Below are 18,595 nucleotides of genomic sequence, written 5' to 3'. Positions count from 1 at the left end.
TAACCTTAATGCTGTTACAGTATTGCTTTCACAAAAAACATACTGGGGGAAAAAAGATGGCTTTTATGTTAAGACATAACACGTAACACCTAGAGAGAACTTCAAATTGCTTTTAACGAATAATCGCTGCTTCATGGGCACTCAGCAAAATGCCTTAATGTTTCATTGTAGTTGCAGATCTGGGAAAAGGTTCATTTGTCTTCTGAGGTGCCAAAAAAGTGCTAGTGGTGTGCGTGTGTGTGTGTGTGTGTGTGTGTGTGTGTGTGTGTGTGTTGGTGATGATGATTAGCTCTGTAAGTAGCATTAGCACTCCATCTGCAGCAGAGGCAGTCCCTCTGTGCAAACAGGAACACAGGAGGCTGAGAACAGTGTAGCAGCACAACTCCAGCTGAGCTGAGTCAAACCAGCTAAGATGGATTTCAGAGCCACTAAGAGTGAGTGGCTGTGTGTCCCTGGATGAACTCATCAGCAATTTACCACATTATCACTTTCTACCACTGACATTTTTGAGAAACTAAAGAAATATCAAAAAGCTGAGAGCCTTTGCTTTTTTTGGTATGTGATTTTTTTTTTTTTTTTAAAGAGCAATGGTGTTTAGAATAGTCACAGTCTGGAGACACTCTGCTCCCCTAAAAGTCCCTGAAGGCATTACATTTAACAACTTTATTTTTGGAACCGCTTACCAAGAAGCAAGGTCATTTTTTTGGAGCGATGGCTCTAGTTGAGCGAAAAGGCACTTGCCATCTCTATTGCATTGTCACTCACTCAGAGGACAAGTCCAATACTGAATGTTCAACTGAGTCTAAGATGTTACCTTTTAGACACAGAATCACAGAGTAGGAAGAAACCAGGAAGTTCTGGTCTGTGTGCCTGGATACCTGGGTGTGACTGTAAGCCAGCCTGACTTCTCCGTGACACAGAATTGAGGGGTGGGGAGAGGAGCTTTGTTTCCATCCTTAATCAGTCCTGCCACACAAACATTCTGACAGAGCAAAGACATCCAGCCCCACTGAGCAGAGAAGCTGTGAATGCTTCCGCTTTCTATATCTTTCACAGGGTGACTCTTTGGAGAGACAAAAGAAATCTCCTTAATTCTCCCAACCAGGGCCTTTGCCCAACCACTAGAAATTACTTCATCTGCTCTGTCCCAATGTCCTCTGTCGCACTTAGTATTCTGTAGGTGATCCGCATTGATTCAGTCCTGGGATTGCTGGGATGATGTCGCTGACACTCTACAATCCCCATGACAAGCACACTGGCATTTGCAGCCTGTGGAGACTGGCTCCGGCTATTGGCAGGTACGGGCTGAGACAGATGAGTGGATGTTGCAGCTGGGTGAGGTGTGGCACCTTCAGAGTCCTGTCAGAGGCTGGCTCTCATCGGCCTGCTCCCTTCCATCAGGCTGCAAGACAGCCCAGGTGTGCAGCCCGAGAGTCCCCATTGCGGTCCTGCGTGTGGCCTCCTGAGTGCCCAGGTGGAGACCCCCCACAGAGCGGGGGCCGATTTTTTTTTTTTTTTTTTTTTTTTTCACCTGGTTTCCCGCTTTGGCCGATAGGGATTCCCTGATTCCCATCACAGTGATCAAGCATAATGTTCTAGTTAAAAAAGAAGAAGAAAAAGAGTGTACCCATCTAATTTAACTAGGGAAATCCCCAAAACTCTGCAGATGGGGAAGGACGGGTTCAGCAGCTGCTACAGTCCATCAGGCTGATTCTGCGGGCTGAGCCCAGGGTTGAGGTGGAGGTCTGCAGGGAGCGGGCTGTGGGCTACATACTGCCGGGCCAGCGGGCCACACAGACTTCCCTGGTCCTTCTGCGTCAGCACGTCTGTCTTCCACGGGGAGAGATGCCTGGAAGCTGGGCCAGGTGCAAGCCTGCAGGGAGTGTGTGTGGAGGGGGAAAGGATGTTGCTAAGGGAAATGGTGCCTGTACACATGACCCTCCCCCATCCTTGGTCCCACCCTGGACCCCAGCATGACCCAGCATGGGCTTTCTCAGAAGTTCTATACTCTTTGTTCATTCTGACCTTCACCTTCCTCTGGCTGCCTTCCTCCCCAGCCTGACCCTCTGGCAGTGCCTTTGCTGCCAGAACTTCCTGGGTTGTGCCTCCCCATCATCCCAGGAAGGGCTCCATCCCACTGTCCATTTTTTTATCGTCTTCCAAAATGGCCAAGTGCTACTGAGGAAAATTACATAAATATCCTGGTCATAAGACCACAAATTTATAGTTGGCTTCTGATACACTCACTTCCTGGTTCCTACTCAGGCCCAGACTCACCATTCTCATTGGCATGTATTCATTTCACTATATCCATAACTGTTCCATTATAACCCTACCTGCCTCACCCTCAACCAGCTCTTCATAGGTAACTTCGCCCATATTCCCAGGGTGAACAGAAGTCACAACCCAGGAATTCCTTTGACTTTGCTTCCTTCCCTCCTTTCCATCTCTGTGGAAACACTCATCCTGCCTTCGAGAAACACTTTCTCTTCCCCGTATGCCCGGCGTCTCAGCCCCATTCACGTCTTCTCACCTTGCTCTGCTTGTTAACCCATCTCAGCTTTAACTCCAGCTCCATCCCTCCAGCTCACCAACACATTCAAGTCTTCCCACAGTCGCTCTCTTCCATCTTCGACTCTGACCATTTTGCTGAAACTTATAACAATCAATCAATGGGCTACTCCCCACCCCTTGCTCAGTGGGCTCTATGAGGCATCTGACACTGTTGACCATTCCTGAGTCTCAGTCTTCCCTGGTCTCCCCCTTACCGCTTTGACAATGGCCTTCCCAGTCTTATCTCCTTCCACCATCTCTTCCATTCCCTAGATTTTGCTCTTCCCTAGGATTCCACCTTTGCTGCTTTTATCCTCTTGCTCTGCATGCTCCCCTGGGTGACCTTTTCAATGACTGTGGCTCCAACAATCCCTCGTCTATTGATGATGCCCAAATTCATGCCTCCATCCCATCCTTATTCTTCATCTCTCCCTGGAAAGTACTGCAAGTCCCAGGAGCTCCACAGGCCATAACTGGACATGTCATCTTCCATCTCCACGCTTGCCTCCAGTCAGCATCTGAAGCTGGTCACCTCAGAGTCATTCTTGATCACTCCCACTGATGTTCTCATGTTCCTCAGGCCAGCCAGGCCCGTTCGCAACTCCAGCCACTCTGTCTTTCATGCCTTTTACCACCCTCTTTGTCTGGCAAATTCCTGCTCCTACCTCTAAAATATGGGTGAATATGAATGACTTCCTCATCCACACCTCAGCCCACTTCCCTAGCACAGTGAGTTTCATGTTCCTCTGTGCTCACACACCATTTTGTGCCCTTCTTGCTGTGGCACTTAACATGGCACGGGTCAACCTACCGTGTACATGGCTGCCTTTCCCTTCTAGGCTCAGGGCTTCAGGAGGGCAGGGACAGTTTCTTTTCCATTTTTATATACATAGTTTTCAGTACAGTGTCTACCCCTAGTACATATAGTAGATACTTTTTGACAGAATAGGGATTTCTAACCGCCCCTTGGACCCCGCTGTTCCCCATACCATGGGAGGGAATGCGGCGTGGAGTTGTAGAACCAGGCTTTGGAGGCCACCAGACTGGGGTTTGATTCAGCTCCAGCATTTTCTAGCTACATGACCTTGGGCAAGTTATATGAGCTCTCTGAGCTTTGGGAATATAGAGATATAATCACCCTTACCTTATCAAATTACTATGAGAATTAATGAAGTGATGCAATGGAAAATACATAGCAGAGTGCCTAGCTCAGAGTAAGAACTTATAAATGTAACTATTATTATCAATAATATGAGGGCTCCCCTGTAGACATGTGGAACAAAACTGTAATCTTTTTAAAACCTTTGGCAATCCAAAGCTCTAAGGCAAGTTTGAATTAATAACTTTCTGATGAATTTGGTTTTTAAAGGCATATGAGATTTTAAAAATGTATGGTATTTTATGTTTGAGTATAACTGCAACCTTCAATGTATATTTTATATGTCCAGTGAAATAAGAAATGTCTTCATGCCTATTTAAAATGAGAAATCTAACAGAGAAAATATAAAGATATCTATATTGAGTATTCATGCTTCAAAAAAGTTTAGAAAGAACTCCAGCAGTTTTCTTGATGGATAAGGCTTCCTTTACCTTTTTCCAGAGGGCCTAGAGGCAAAAGAACATGTCATATAACTTCCTTCTCTAAATCTCTTAAACATTGACAGATACTCATTTGTACACATGTGCCCACGATGCATCATATTGAATTATTAACTGTCTCTCCTAAAGATCTACCTCCCATCCTCCCATTGGAAAGAAAAAAAAAAAAAATCTAACTAGGCTTCCAGGAAAAAAACCTAACAGGTTATCATTCTATACATGGAAACTGCATGAATAATTAATTTGCAGGGTTTTGATAAATTTCATTTACAAATGTTGCATGGTTTACTGAGAGTTTTTAACACAGGTTGTATTTTCAGGCAGAGCTTGAATGGATAAAAAGTGATTAGAAGTCAACAGAACAAATGAGGGATGCTTGGGGGCTGGGTCTAGACCATGCGTTCTACTCAGTTTACATGAATCAATTATGTTTGAGGCCTGAGAATGAGCTGTATAAAAAAGAGCATTAAAGATATAAGGCATTATCCCTGGTTTCAGGGAGTATTATGGGCTAAATTATGCCCCCCTCCCAAATTCACATGTTGAAGTTCTAACCCCTAGTACCTCAGGATATGACTGTACTTGGAGATGGGGTAATTAGAGAGGCAATTAAATTAAAATGAGGTCATTAGGGTGGGCCCTAATTCAATAACTGCTGTCCTATAAGAAGAGGAAATTAGGGCACAGACACACAGAGAGAAGACCATGTGAGGGCACAGGGAAAAGACAGCCATCTACAAGCTGAGGACAGAGCCTCAGGAGAAACCACCTCTACCCACACCTTGATCTGAGACTTCCAGCCTCCAGAACCATGAGACAACAAATTCCTGTTCTTTAAGCCTGTGGTGTTTTATTGCAACAGCCCTAGCAAATTAGTATAGAGGGTTTATCAGAAATGATATATTCTAATGCAAATAAAAACCACAATGAGATATCACCTCACCCCAGTCAGAATGGCTATCATCAACAAGACAAATAGTAACAAGTGTTGGAGAGGTTGTGGAGAAAAAGGAACCCTCATACACTGTTGGTGGGAATGCAGACTGGTGCAGCCGTTATGGAAGGCGGTGTGGAGGTTCCTCAAAAAATTACAAATAGAATTACCATATGACCCAGCAATCCCTCTCCTGGGTATCTACCCAACAAATCTGAAAACATTTATACATAAAGACACGTGTGCTCCAATGTTCATTGCAGCATTGTTTACGGTGGCCAAGACATGGAAACAACCAAAATGTCCTTCGATGGATGAATGGATAAAGAAGTTGTGGTATATATACACAATGAAATACTATTTGGCAGTAAGAAAAGACGATATAGGAACATTTGTGACAACATGGATGGATCTTGAGAGTACAATGCTGAGCGAAATAAGTCAGACAGAAAAAGCAGAGAACCATATGATTTCACTGATATGTGGTATATAAACCAAAAACTACAAAAGAACAAAACAAACAAATGAGAAACAAAAACTCATAGACACAGACAATAGTTTAGTGGTTACCAGAGGGTAAGGGGGGTGTGGGGTGGAAGATGAGGGTAAGGGGGATCGAATATATGGTGATGGAAGGAGAACTGACTCTGGGTGGTGAACACACAATGGGATTTATAGATGATGTAATACAGAATTGTACACCTGAAATCTATGTAACTTTACTAACAATTGTCACCCCAATAAATTAAAAAAAAAAAGAAATGATATATTTTTATCACTGTCATTGAACCTGTGATATTGTGATTTATAATAAGAAATACATATTTGGTCTTAATCCTTGGTTCTGGAACCACCCACCCAAGCTCCTAAAACCCTTGGAATTTCCTGTGATGGTGAGAGCAATAAAGGTGTCTTTTGTTAAGTTAATGAGGTGACTTTTGGACTGTACCTAAGGCTAGGGCTGGTTGCCAGGGGAACCAGCCATGTGACTAGAGGGTTGACTCTCTAGTCCCACCGCATGATTCCAGTGAGAGAAGAGGGGCTGGAGGTTTAATGTACTGCCAATGGCCAATGCTTTAATCAATCCTGCCTTTGAAATGAAGCTTCCTTCCATAATAACCCGAAAGGATGGGTTTTGAGGAGCTTCAGGGTTGGTGAAACATGGAGATTTGGGAAGAGTGGCACATGCAGAGAGCGTGGAAGGTCCGTGCCCTTTCCCCACACCTTGCCCTGTGTATCTCTTCCAACTGGCTATTGTTGAGACATAGCCATTATAATAAACCAGTAATCCAATAAGTAAAATATTTCTCTCAGTTCTGTGAATTATGTTATAGCAATTTAAACAAACCTAAGGAAGAGGATCTTTGAAACATCCAGTGTATATCTGGTCAGTCAGAAGCCCACTGACAACCTGGACTTAAGACTGGCTTCTGAAGTGGGGGGTATGAGGGTCAGTGTTGTAGAACTGAGCCCTTTACCTGTGGGATCAGATGCTGTCTCCAGGTAGACGGTGTCAGAATTGAGTTGAATTGTAGGACACCCAGCTGGTGTTGGAGAATTGCATGGTGGTGTGGGGACACCCCTCAATTACCCAAGCAGTGGCATTGTGCCCTGGGCAGCAGCTGAGTGGAGACTCTGTCTTCTCCTGATCCCTGCTAAACCAGCCTGACACACTCTTTCTGAGACCCTCGTACCAGCTGGCAGCATCCCCACCTCTGAAATGCTAGGGTTTCATGAACCCCCTCGCCCAGCCATTTTCTGCAGTTAGTTTTGGGTCCTCTCCAGTGCTTTCTACTCTTTGAGCCCTTCAGCACCTGTGCTGCTAATTCCCTACCTTAAGTCCCCTCCTTTGAAATACGTAGGTAGTGGGATTCACTTACCTTCCTTACTGGACCCTGGCTGATGCAGGTCCAGAGCGTGTGAGGACACAACTCCAACCTCTTAGAGTGGTGCTCTGAGCCCATGATGACCTGGCCCCGGCCCACGCCTCCGTCGCACTCTGGATGCACTCACTCTAGCTTGCCTTACCGTCTTGCTGCATTTGGCTGCAGACACTGCTCTCTCTGGCTCGGTGCTTGTACACACTCTGCTTGTACACACTCTGCTGGAAGCTACTCTATGCCCCACCTTGTTCTTGCAGTTCAGCTTGAGAATCTCTTCCTCTAGGAAGCTTTGCTGACACTGGTCTCTTGTTCTTTCCACAGTTGGACGAGGTGTCCCATTTTTACACCCCCAGCATCCTGCATTACTTCTATTATAGCACTTAATGTACTGCTTTGAAATTGTCAGCTAATGTGCCTGTAACTCGCACTGACAAGCACGGGTTCTGCCTTCTCTCCTAACCCCCTTTGTCTCTCTGAGTTTCTTACTTATAATACAGGCTTGCGAAATATTTCCATAAGGAAGGAGAGAGCGAGGGAGCAGGGGAAGGAGAGAGGGAGTGGGAGAATTCAGTGTCCTGAGGTTACTTTCTATGCCCCCAGTACACAGTTCTGACCACAAAGTATGCTGTGGAATATGCTCTCTTTTGGAATAGTAGTATGGTTAGAATGCCAAGTCCTTTTTGGTTCTAATCGGGAGCTGAACAGCTTTTCACTCTCTGGTGGTTCGTTTCCCAGCAGAAATGGACAGGACTGGCTAGCTCTGTTGGCTCCAGCACTCAGCTCCTGACCAAGGCTCAGCTCTGTGAAGTGGTGATGATGAAAACAGCTTCTAAAGAGCAGAAGATGACCGAAATGGAAGCTGGTGCTGGAAGCAGAAGGCAGGGCAAGCCAGGGACAGACACCACTGGGTCTGGCAAGGTCGCACAGAGGCAGGACCCTGCTCAGAGCCAGCCTAGCAGCCCTGATGGAAGAGGAGAAATGAGCTTGGGCCCAGGAGCCAACCCGGCATGAAGCAAAAGGAGGGAGGTTTGGAGAGGCATCAGCAAGGACACAACCCAGCTCCTTCCATCCCGGAACAGCTGTCTGCTATCTCCAAGCTATCACAAGGAGAGGGCGAACACTGCCAACACAGAGGCTCTAGCAGTTATAATTTCCACTTTGCCCTCCTGTCCACTTGCCTTCTGGCTTCGTTGGATTGAAAAATCATTTGAATTACTTTTCATCTGTTCGAAGTACCACTTGGGAAAAGGACTTTTTCTTTCTGTCATGTTGTATGGGTGTGGTGTGTGTGTGTGAGAGTGGTGTGTGCATGTGTGTGGTGTGTGTGTGTTGTTTTGTGTGTGTGTTGTGTGTTGTGTTGTGTGTGTGTTTTAGTGTGTCTGTGTTGTGTTGTGTGCGTACATGTGTTGTGTGTGTATGTGTGATGTGTGTATGTGTTGTGTGTGTTATGTTGTGTTGTGTGTGTAAGTGTGTCTGTGTTGTGTGGTGTGTGTGTATGTGGTGTGTGTGTATGTGGTCTGTGCATGTGTGTGTGTGTGTGTGTGTGTGTGTGTGTGAAATGCCTCTCAAACACCCTGGAGTTGGCCTGACTTGCCCAAGTGCTCAATGTTTGGGAGCAGCTAGCAGGAGGCAAGGGGACAAGCAAAATACTTGTGAGGTTTTCTGGCCTGAGCAGGCCACGGCCCAGAGGGAGCAGAGACCCAGAGATGGGAAGGGGTTTGCCCACAGCCACCCAGTGGTTGCTCAATGGACAACCTAAGACTGGAGCCCAGAACTTCTGATTCTAGGTCCAGTGTCCTTCCATTACAAGGTGACACCTCTCTGATTCACAAAAACAGGATTTATTATTATCCCTGCAGGCCGTGGTGGCAAGTTCAATATTCCTTTACCGGATAAATTATTCATATTGAAATGTGCTCCTGGGAGAGCACAGTGAAACCATACAAGCTGGGAGCGTCGCTGAATTTATTGCTGCACGGATTCCTGAGTGCTGCTTGTTCCGTTGCGGCCGTTTTTAGTGCCACATTTCCAGTTCCAGTTCGATGTCCTGCTTTGGCTGAGGGAGCGGCTTTTGAGGAGCGCTGTGTGGGGCACTGCAAGGCCCACAGAGCACACGGGCCTATGTGTCCCCACCCCCATCCCTAGCCCTCCCTCCAGGCCCCTCTGACCTGCTGCTGATGCCCAAGCTTAGTCTGAGTCAGACTCCTTCATGCAGAGCAAAGAGCGCTGTGCAAAGGCAACCTCATTTGACCTCACCGTAAACCAGCAGGGTAAGTGTCCCCTGGTCTCGGGTGTGAGGGGGCAGAGACGGGGGGTCCTCGCCTGCAGCCCCGACTTGGGTTCACAGTCACGTTTGTCTGATCAGGAAGCTGTAGCACACTCCAACCGCTCCCTTGAGAGGCGCTGGGGCCTTGTGGCTGAGAGCAGACTCTGCTCCTTGGGTCAGTGACCGCACCCCTGTGACTCAGTTTCCTTATCTGTAAAATATAGATATTGTGAGGATTAACTGAATTAATAGCGTAAGGGACTTGGAGCAGTTCATGGTAGGCATTTGAATAAAATGCTGCTGCCAGTGAACCACGGGGCCAGGTACCGCTGTCTTGGTGGACATGGCACTGAAAGGTATTTTAGTCTCCTTGACATGTGCCCGAGGCCTAAAAAGGAAGCCACAAGCCCTTCATGTCCAGAGCCCAGACTCAGGTTTCTAGCTGTCGTTCTGTCATAATTACCCATGTCACTGAACCCCGCTGAGCCTCAGTTTCTAGGTCTATCAAATGGGAGCAGTGATCCCTGTCTTGTTTGCTTCACGACACTGTGACATAACGGTGCCATGGAAAGCAGAACAGCAGCGTTCTTATTATGTGATAATGACGACAATGGAGAGGGACCAAGGGACCCACAGGGCTGCGAGTGAACTCTCCATCCCCGTGGGTGCCTCTGGTCCTCACTGCAGTGGCTGCCCCTGCTCAGAGTCCCTGGGGTCCTCAGACACAGCTGCACAGGGTGTCTGAGGAGGCACAGTCTCCTGCCAAGCCCTTCCCTTGGTCCGAATCGGCCAGTTCTCCACTTCCCCTATGCTGAGCCAATGCCCTCATGAGTATGGGAAGTGAGTTGTTCTGCCATTAGCCGGAAGTCTCTCTTCTCCTCCCATCCTGACCCCTGTGACCTCCTGCTCATCCCCAACTCCACCTCCATGTGCTTCCTCGGAGAATACCTGCTGAGCCTTCCTTAGGCACCGCTTCTTTCCTCTGCTCCCTCACGCCAGGCCAGCACTTCAGGGACCAGCCGAGAGTCAGGTCCAGAACAGGCCGCCATGCCAGCAGGCAATCATGGGCCCAGAGAGCGTTCATCCTTCCCGGGCACTGGTCAGCACTGCTGGGCTTCCCTCTTCAGCCTCCCCTACACAAGGCCAACTCCTGAGACTTCAGGCAGGACAAGGAAGTGGGGTTTACAGGCACTTTTGTGGCAGCCATCAGCCAAGTCTCTCTTTGTTGCCCAGACACAGACAGGACTTGTCCTCTCAAGCTTTCCCCCAACTAAGGCCCAATCTGGGGCTGATGCTCAGTTTCTCGTCGGACGAGAGCAAGCGCCATGCTCTCTAATTTCACCCATGGGGAACCAGGGACCCTGCAGGAGTCCCACAGAGTAGAAGTTCGGGTACAAGAAGCAGCCACTGCCATCGCTGAGAAGTGACATCTAATGCCTTGGAAAGGGGATGACTCAGTAACTGGTGGCCAAATGTAAAGTGGGTCATGTCTTAGCCCAGTGGTACGAAACCCTATCTACATGTGAGAATTACCTGGAGAGCTTAAAAATAGCAACAATGTAACCAATCCAAACCAACCTCTGTTGTGGTTTCCAGACACCTTGTTCTTTAAAGTTCCCAGATGATTCTGATGCACAGCAAGGCCAACACTCCCCTTGGGGTGCTGGAGTCCCATTCGCATCTGCCCGAGTACAACAAGGATTTGTCCTCCAGCTGCAGGATATAGGAGGGTCAGCATGAAGGTCAGGCCCTGTCTACAGCTGGTCAAGGAGTCCGGATGGCTATTTCCACAGGAGTACCTACTGGAAAACCAGTCAGTACAGTAGGAAGATATTATCCATGAAAACATCAAGAAATGAAAAGGGTGCGCAAGCAGAGGTGGAGACCCCAAACTGAGACCCCATTATTTTCCAATGTTGGTAAGACGAGGATAACTAATAGGCATCCTGCCTGTCTCTTAGGGTGTTTATGACTCTCAAAAGAGGATGCAGATAATAAAACAAACTGTACCTTCTAAGGCTTTTGTATAACAGTGAATTATTATGTTGGATTAAACTTGCCACTGCTCCGCTGGTTTTGCGGGCGTAAAATACACTCAACATAAAAACAAACAGTTGCAAGAGAGAATTCCTCTTGTTAGAGTAATTTTCACCTGGAAACTGGGTATGTAAGCATCATCAGACCCAGGTTACGGACACACTTCAATCACTCCACTCCAACCCCTTCCAAAGGAAACCATTCCAGAGCAACTGGTTAACCTAACCCATGGCAGCCAGTGTTAAATGAAGGTGAGATTTCTGTTTTAACCGAGTCTAGCTAGAACCAAAAGGCAAGCATGACACCTTGGTGGTGGGGCAACGTCTTCTTGAACCATAAAGTCCTGTGCCATCTCTTACTTGCCTCTGTCAAGAGCCAGGTGTGGAGGAAAAGCGGGCAGTCTGAGCCCTTAGGACATCGTCAACCAGGGAAATGCAAAGGCTCAGACCCCACAGTGAGGTCAGTTCAGCCTCACTCCAGCTGAGGGGTCAGGGGACCCTCTTTTGGGCAACACTCAGAGCCACCTTTGTCCCCTCTTTCCTAACTTAAGGAAGCCACGTGAGTGTGACTCAATCCCAACCTTATATCCCTTACTCAGTCCCACTTAGTCACTCAGTTCTGACTCACCTGATTGGTGACTAGCAACACTGAGGCAGGGACATCTTAGCCCCTGGCATCAGTCTGCTTAGGGACGGCTTAAACAACAGACATTTATGATCTCCCAGTTCTGGAGGTTGGACATCTGAGATCAAGGTGTCAGCAGGGTGGGCTTCTTCTGAGGCCGCTGTCGTTGGCTTGCAGATGTCACCTTCTCCTGGTGTCCTCACCTGGTGCTCCTCTCTGGCATTTCTGTGTCCTAATCTCCTCTTCTTATGAGGACTCCAGTCCTATTGGACAAGGTCCACCCTAAGTGCTTCAGTTTAACTTAATCACTCTTTGAAAGCCCTGTCTCCAAACACAGTCACACTCTGAGGTGCTGGGGCTTAGGAGTCCAACACATGGATTTTATGGGGACACAATTCAACCCACAACACTCCAGTCTTTACAATTACTCTAGATACACCTTTGCTTGACTCACTCCGTCCCAGTTTGGTTACTCATGCTTGTTTCCTGGGCCTGTGAATGGCCTTTGGTCGTGGTCAGTGTGCTTGCTAAGCATTCTCCCCTATTTTCAGACTGCTGCAAGTCACAGCACAGAGCCCCGCCGTCGCTCTGACCCCCAGCCAGCATCATAGACTGAGTCCTCCTTGGTTCTTATGGAAAGAGTTTGGGTGCTCTGCCAAGAACCAGTGGTTAGAGTGTGTTCCTTGCCATGACTTCGTGGCCCTCCAGTCTTTCTGCAAGAATTCTGGTTTGGATAAGGGAAAAAGTAAGTGGCCTCTTTGGCTGATTATCCTTGGTAATGAGAACGGCCTCCTATAGCTCCTTTTTTACTCTATAAACCCAGTTCCTATAAAATTGAAGGGAAATTCAAAGAACATGTCCAGAATATTCATATATTTAGCTACAAATGTTCATGAATATGTGAAGAACCTATCTCTCAAGAGATGTCTGATACGCTGACTGATAAAGAAGGAGCGATGTGGCACCTATGGAACCCAGAAGTTCCCTCAGGGTATTTGCGACAACATCATGACACCTTACGTCAGATGGGTAAAGACAATGCCACCATTCCTAGGCAGGGCCTGACCATGGGGCAGGTGGTTGGGGGAGTCAGGAGAATAAGTAGTAAAAGAGCAGTCAGTTTGTTCTCCAAAATTTCTGTCATCTCCCCAATAGTTGTCTTAGCATCAGGTGAAAATCTTCCAGCTTGTGGTAGACTTGCTTCTTTGGTCATCAGATGGGGCCAGTAATATTCATTCATTCATTCATTCATTCATTCATTCATTCATTCAACAAACATGAATTGTGTATTACCTTCTCAGACTTCTGCTGGAAGTTGGGAAGAGAAAGATAAAAGAAACACTCTCTATTCTCAAGAAGAAGCTTTAAGAGGTTCCTGAGTGAAGGGAGAAATGTGTCAGACTGGCTGGAGAGCCAGGAAATCTTACATGCGCACATGTATGCAGTGTCCAGGGTCAGCAGTGGTCCTGAGCCTTGAGTGAAGCGGACCATCCTGACCAGCACATGCAGAAGAGTGGAGGTGACTCAAGTTCCAGGATGCGAAGGCAGGCTTGAATTCAAATGAGGCTTTTCCCAGGGAATGAGGTGTGATCAAAAGATACAATGAATGTTTAAATTAAAAAAAAATTACTACAGTAAATGACACATTGCCATCAATCCCCTCAAAATACTGTCCTTTGCTTTGAACACACTTATCTCATTGTTCTTGCCACTTTCTGAAGCAGTCCTGGAAGTCCTCTTTCATCAGTGTCTTTAATTGCACTGTCATGGCTGTCTCGATGCCCTGAATCAATTCAGAACATTTACCTTTCATGGTCATTTTGACTTTGGGGAAGAGCCAAAAGTCGCACGGTGCCAGATCCAGTGAATAAGGTGGATGAGGACACACTGTAATGTTTTTATTTGACAGAAATTGCCATACCAGAAGCTAAGTGTGACATGGAGCTTTTCCATTGTGATCACAAAATATGGTGAATGCTGCTGCTGAGTGCCATCCAAAGGAAAGGCAGGGATCTTCCATACAAGAAGCGGCACGCAGAACCTTAGTAACAGTGTGTGACAAGTTTCAATTTGTTTGGCGCAGTCAGTTGGGTGTGAGCTACGGTTGAGAGAAGGTGTGTTTTAAAACCTGCTATAAATCATCCTTCGTCATGACAATGCTCCATGTCACACATCGCTTCTGGTATATGGCAATTTTTGTCAAATAAAAACATTATGGTGTGTCCTCATCCACCTTATTCACTGGACCTGGCACCTTGCGACTTCTGGCTCTTCCCCAAAGTCAAAATGATACAGGACATTGAGGCAGCCATGACAGAGCAACTAAAGACACTCACAAAAGAGGACTTCGAGAACTGCTGCAGAAAGTGGCAACAACAAGGGGATAAATGTGTTTGAAAAGAGGGAGAATATATTGAGGGGGATTAATGCAATGTGCCTTTTACTATAATTATTTTTTTATTTAAACATTCACCATATTGTTTGATCACACCTCGTACACCAGAGGTGGCATTGGTTCAACAGCTCCCCTACAAGCACACAAGGTTAGCCAGTCTCTGCATGCTGCAGTATGTGGTGCCAAATGCTAGAGCCACCTGAGGTTCTGGGGAATGAGGCTTAGAGATGGAATGACCTCAGGTAGCTTGAGGATCCTCTTAGATGAGTAAGCACACATAGAGCATTTGAAGTCAAGCCATCTTCTTCCTGGAGGGAATGCCATGTTCCATGTGCAAGACTGATTTCCCCAAGAGCTACTCCCATGGAGAGTCCTGCCAGCATAATCCATCCTAAGAAATGTTTGAGGTGCCCTAAAGTGGAACAATTTTTTTTTTTTACCCATGTAGCAGCCTATGTGCTTTGGTGCAAAAGGGAATATTAACCAAATCTTGAGCCTATCAGAAGTGTACTAGTCAGGGTTCTCCAAAGACATAGAACCAACAGGCAATATATAGATATAGATACATAGATAGATGAGAGAGAGAGAGAGAGAGAGAGAGAGAGAGAGAGAGAGAGAGAGAGAGAGAGATTATAAGGAATTGGCTCACATGATTGTAGAGGTCACAAGTTCAAAATCTATAGGGTAAGCCAACAGCTGGAGACCCAGGGAAGAGTTTGAGCCATCTGCTGGCAGAATTCCTTCTTCCTCAGGGGGAGGTCAGTCTTTACTCTATTCAGGCCTTCAGCTGATTGAACAAGGCCCACTAACACCACAGAGGGCAATCTGCTTTACTGAAACCCCATCAAATTGTATGTTAATCTCATCCCCAAAACACCTCGACAGAAATATCCAGAATAATGTTTGACCAAATATCTGGGCACCATAGCCCTGCCAAGGTGATGCATAAAATTAACTATCTCAAGAGGTCTATACCCAATATAAAGGCAGGCCTTCCACTTATTAATTAAAGACTTTTTGAGTGAAGACAGAATCAGTTTCTTCAAAAAGGGCACTCTGAATGTTGTGGTCCCTGGGGAAGGCCTGGTAGGTTATCCCAAGGCTTCCTCTTGAAATTTCATGATGCAATTATGGCACAGCCAGAATGCCCTGCTCTGCTTCCTTCAGGGCTGAGGACAGGCATTACTTCTCATCTATGGCTACCCAGAGGACACAGGGTTCCAGCTCAAGATGGAGGTGCAAGAGACAGGGCACCTGGCCTGAGGATCAGTTCATGGCTAGCTTGTCTTACTCAGCTGGTCACTCCTCAGCACTTGAGATCCCTTTCCTGGAGGTCACATATTTGCAAACATACCAGTCTTTTGCCCCCTGCTCCCAGAGCCACTCCCCTGATTTGCTCCCACTGCAAGGTCTGACCACACAAACTACATTTCCCAGGCTCTGTTGCCTGTTGGGTTCACTCAATGAGGTGTCAATAAGAGAGTGGAGCAGAGGAGGATCTGAGCAACCAGGGTATATTTCCTGCCCTCTTTCTCTCGCCCTCTGCCTGGAGCATGCCCCTAACCTGGGGCAAGTTACTTAATCTCTCCAAGCCTCTGTCTCCTCATCTGTTAAATGAGAATGATGACAGAATGATTACAGGCTTGTCGTAATGATTACATGAGTTAGGTTATGGCACATAGTAGGTGCCAGTCACTGTCAGTGATTATTTGCTCCTTGGAGCCTGTGTTCTTCCCAGCAACTAGGATCCTCCCTGTCTTTCAGAGTTCCCTGTGGGCAGAGCTGCCCTAGGCCTGGATCTTCTTTCTCCCTCCCTGCTTCATGCTACCAGCCAAGGCCAGCCTTGCCCCGGGTGCTGGAGTTCCCATCATCAGAGGAGCCACTGGAGGAACAGGGGGTGCTTCCTTACAAGAATATTTAGCTCTCAGAGACCATGAAGAATGTTTTCTGTCTTGCCCCCATCCAGCCTTTCATGGGGAGAAACTGTTTATTTGTTTGTTTGTTTGTTTTCTATCCCCGGGAAATTATAAGAGGAAATGAGGAGGCATTGTCTGCTAGTAAGAAACATCTAAAGATTATGGTGGAGAGTTCCCAGTTAGAGGAGGTCCAGGCTCCATGTGGGAAGACGCCCAAGATCTCCCTGCAGGTCCCTTCCAGCACTGGGCCTCCACGATCCTATGAATTAGATGTCTGTGAAATTCTCAGTGGCCTATTTCTACTCAAAAGGGAATGAAGGCTCTCCCGGCTGCTCTAGGACCAGTGTGGGTCAGGCTTCCATTTTTCAGATGCTGAGAGGGTATGTTGAACTAATCATGTATGGTTTTTCCTACTGTGTTCCCTGTCACGGTATTTCCCCATCCTTTAGGTCCGTAAGCATCCTTCCTTCATTGCCCCAGAGAGGGCAGACACAGCAGAAGACAGAAAATAAGTAGGCAAATTTGGAGGTTTTGCATTTCAAAAATGCGGAGCTGGGCCTAAGACTGAAGCTCAAACACACAAGATGAGAAAGACCAAGAAAATCCCCCCTATGTCCTGGATGAACACTCCCTGTGCTGGGGGTGGGTGGGGAGAATTAAGGGGAGGCAAAGAGCAAAGTGGCCCCTCCAACCTGTACCCTGGGCTGCACCCCAGGGGGTCATAAAGCTCCTAGATGAGCTTGGGCCTCCAAGAGAAAAGTGGCCCAAACTTCAGGACTGCCCATCCCAGTGTGCTGGGGTAGATGCCCTATCTATTGGGAAATGTAACCAGGCAGATGGGCTATGATGGGATCTCAGGTCCCATACGTCACATTGCAGCACAAGAGTGTCAGTGAACCCACGTACTGAGAGGAGACTGAAGCAGAGATAAATTCCCAGGGCTCAGAAAGTGGGGCACAGCAGAATGTCTGCAACGCACCGAAGGATAGCCCAGAAGCGGCAGCGAGAGCTGGCTGGTGGGCCCGAGAGTGCCTTGTAGGCAGTGAGGAATGGACTGATGACCAAAGGCTGGAGGAGCCAGGATGTCCCAGCACACGCAGCCCACAGATGATAACACCACGCATCTCCAGCCTGACCCCTGACCCCTACGGCCTGTGAGAGCCCTGGCATTTGGACACACCCTCAGGGAAACAGGAAACTCAGACTTGACAGAGGCAACATATCCTGCCATTTGGTGGAATGGGGACTTAACAGAGAAATGAAGCCCAGTTATAAGACAACAAAACGTGATTTCTTACAGGAGGATTTTGTGGCTGGGATTCTTACCTGCTCTAGCCCTTCCCAGGGAAGCCTGCAGCTCTCCTGTTGGAACAGTGATTTGCTTTGCTGGCTGCATCATTTGTCAAAACGTCATGAGCTCCAGGCCCTGGGAAGCAGCTGCAATGCAGAGGAGGGAGGGAGTCAGAGGGCTGCGAGGCTGATGTACAAGTCTGCTGGGCCCGCCCAGGGGCCAGCCTGGGCTCCTGCCTGAGAGGCTTCCAACCTGGCCAGCTGTTGCCTGGGTCTGAATCTGACATTCTTGTGTGGCAAGAGGCTCAGAGCCTCCCAGCTGCCAGCCCTCCAGGCCTGTGGCAGCTGCTGCTGCTACAGCAACTGCATCAGTTGCCACTGTGGGAACAACGCAGGCAGAACATGCTAAGGGTGCAGTTCCTCTCGGATGGTTTCCTGCTTCCTGTCTGCAGCTTCCCCTTAGCTGGTGCTCTCTAGCTGCCCACAGGCTGCCCTCTGACACCACTCACAGGCCAGCCCTCGCCAGATGCTTCCTCAAATTTCCTCCCACTGCCCTGACCTTCCCCACATGGGTATACAGACTGGTGTACACAGTGCCTACTTGTTTTCTCCCCGTCTGGAGCAGAATTGAGCTTACTTCTTCACCCCGACTGACCCATACCATAAATAGCACCACCCCTCACCCAGTTTCTCAGGCCAGAAATCCAGGAGTCAGCCATGATGCTTCTCCTATCACCAATCTGCTACCCACATCTGACTCAATTCTGCCAACTCTGCCTCCAAAACGTATCCTAATTCATCCATTCCCCGCTCCCTCCTCTACCACCACCCAAATTCAAGCCGTCTGTTATCTCTTGCTTGGACTATTGCAAACAGCTCCTACCAAGTCTCACTAGTTCTGATTCTGTGCCTACAATCTCCTCTCACAGAGTGGCCAGTGAACTCGTTTAAAACATACCTGTGATCACACCACGATCTGGTTGGAAACCCTTTAATGGCTTCCCATGGTGTTAGAATAAAATTTGCAGTCCCAGTGTGGCATGCAGGCCCCAGGACCTGACTTTTGCCCTCCTCTCACACCACCATCTGGCCATTCCG

General features: G+C 47.6%; 1 long non-coding RNA gene across 2 annotated transcripts; it reads right to left on the bottom strand.

The window, feature by feature from the left end:
• Window positions 1-8,791: 8,791 nt before the first annotated feature.
• On the bottom strand, window positions 8,792-17,882 carry LOC141570660 (uncharacterized). 2 transcript variants are annotated; one of them, XR_012494940.2, is made up of 6 exons: window positions 17,751-17,882; window positions 17,534-17,644; window positions 11,900-12,159; window positions 10,814-11,037; window positions 10,184-10,391; window positions 8,792-9,446 (listed from the first exon to the last, which is right to left on the bottom strand). It is a non-coding gene; the product is annotated as an uncharacterized LOC141570660 (long non-coding RNA). The 2 variants fall into 2 exon arrangements; XR_016020752.1 differs by having other exon boundaries at window positions 10,814-12,159.
• Between the last annotated feature and the right edge of the window lie 713 nt (window positions 17,883-18,595).

This window comes from Rhinolophus sinicus, chromosome 3, assembly GCF_057876585.1.
Source record: "Rhinolophus sinicus isolate RSI-liver-muscle chromosome 3, RSI-T2T, whole genome shotgun sequence".
Taxonomy (NCBI): Eukaryota; Metazoa; Chordata; class Mammalia; order Chiroptera; family Rhinolophidae; genus Rhinolophus; species Rhinolophus sinicus.
This window is presented reverse-complemented; position numbering and strand designations above follow the sequence as displayed.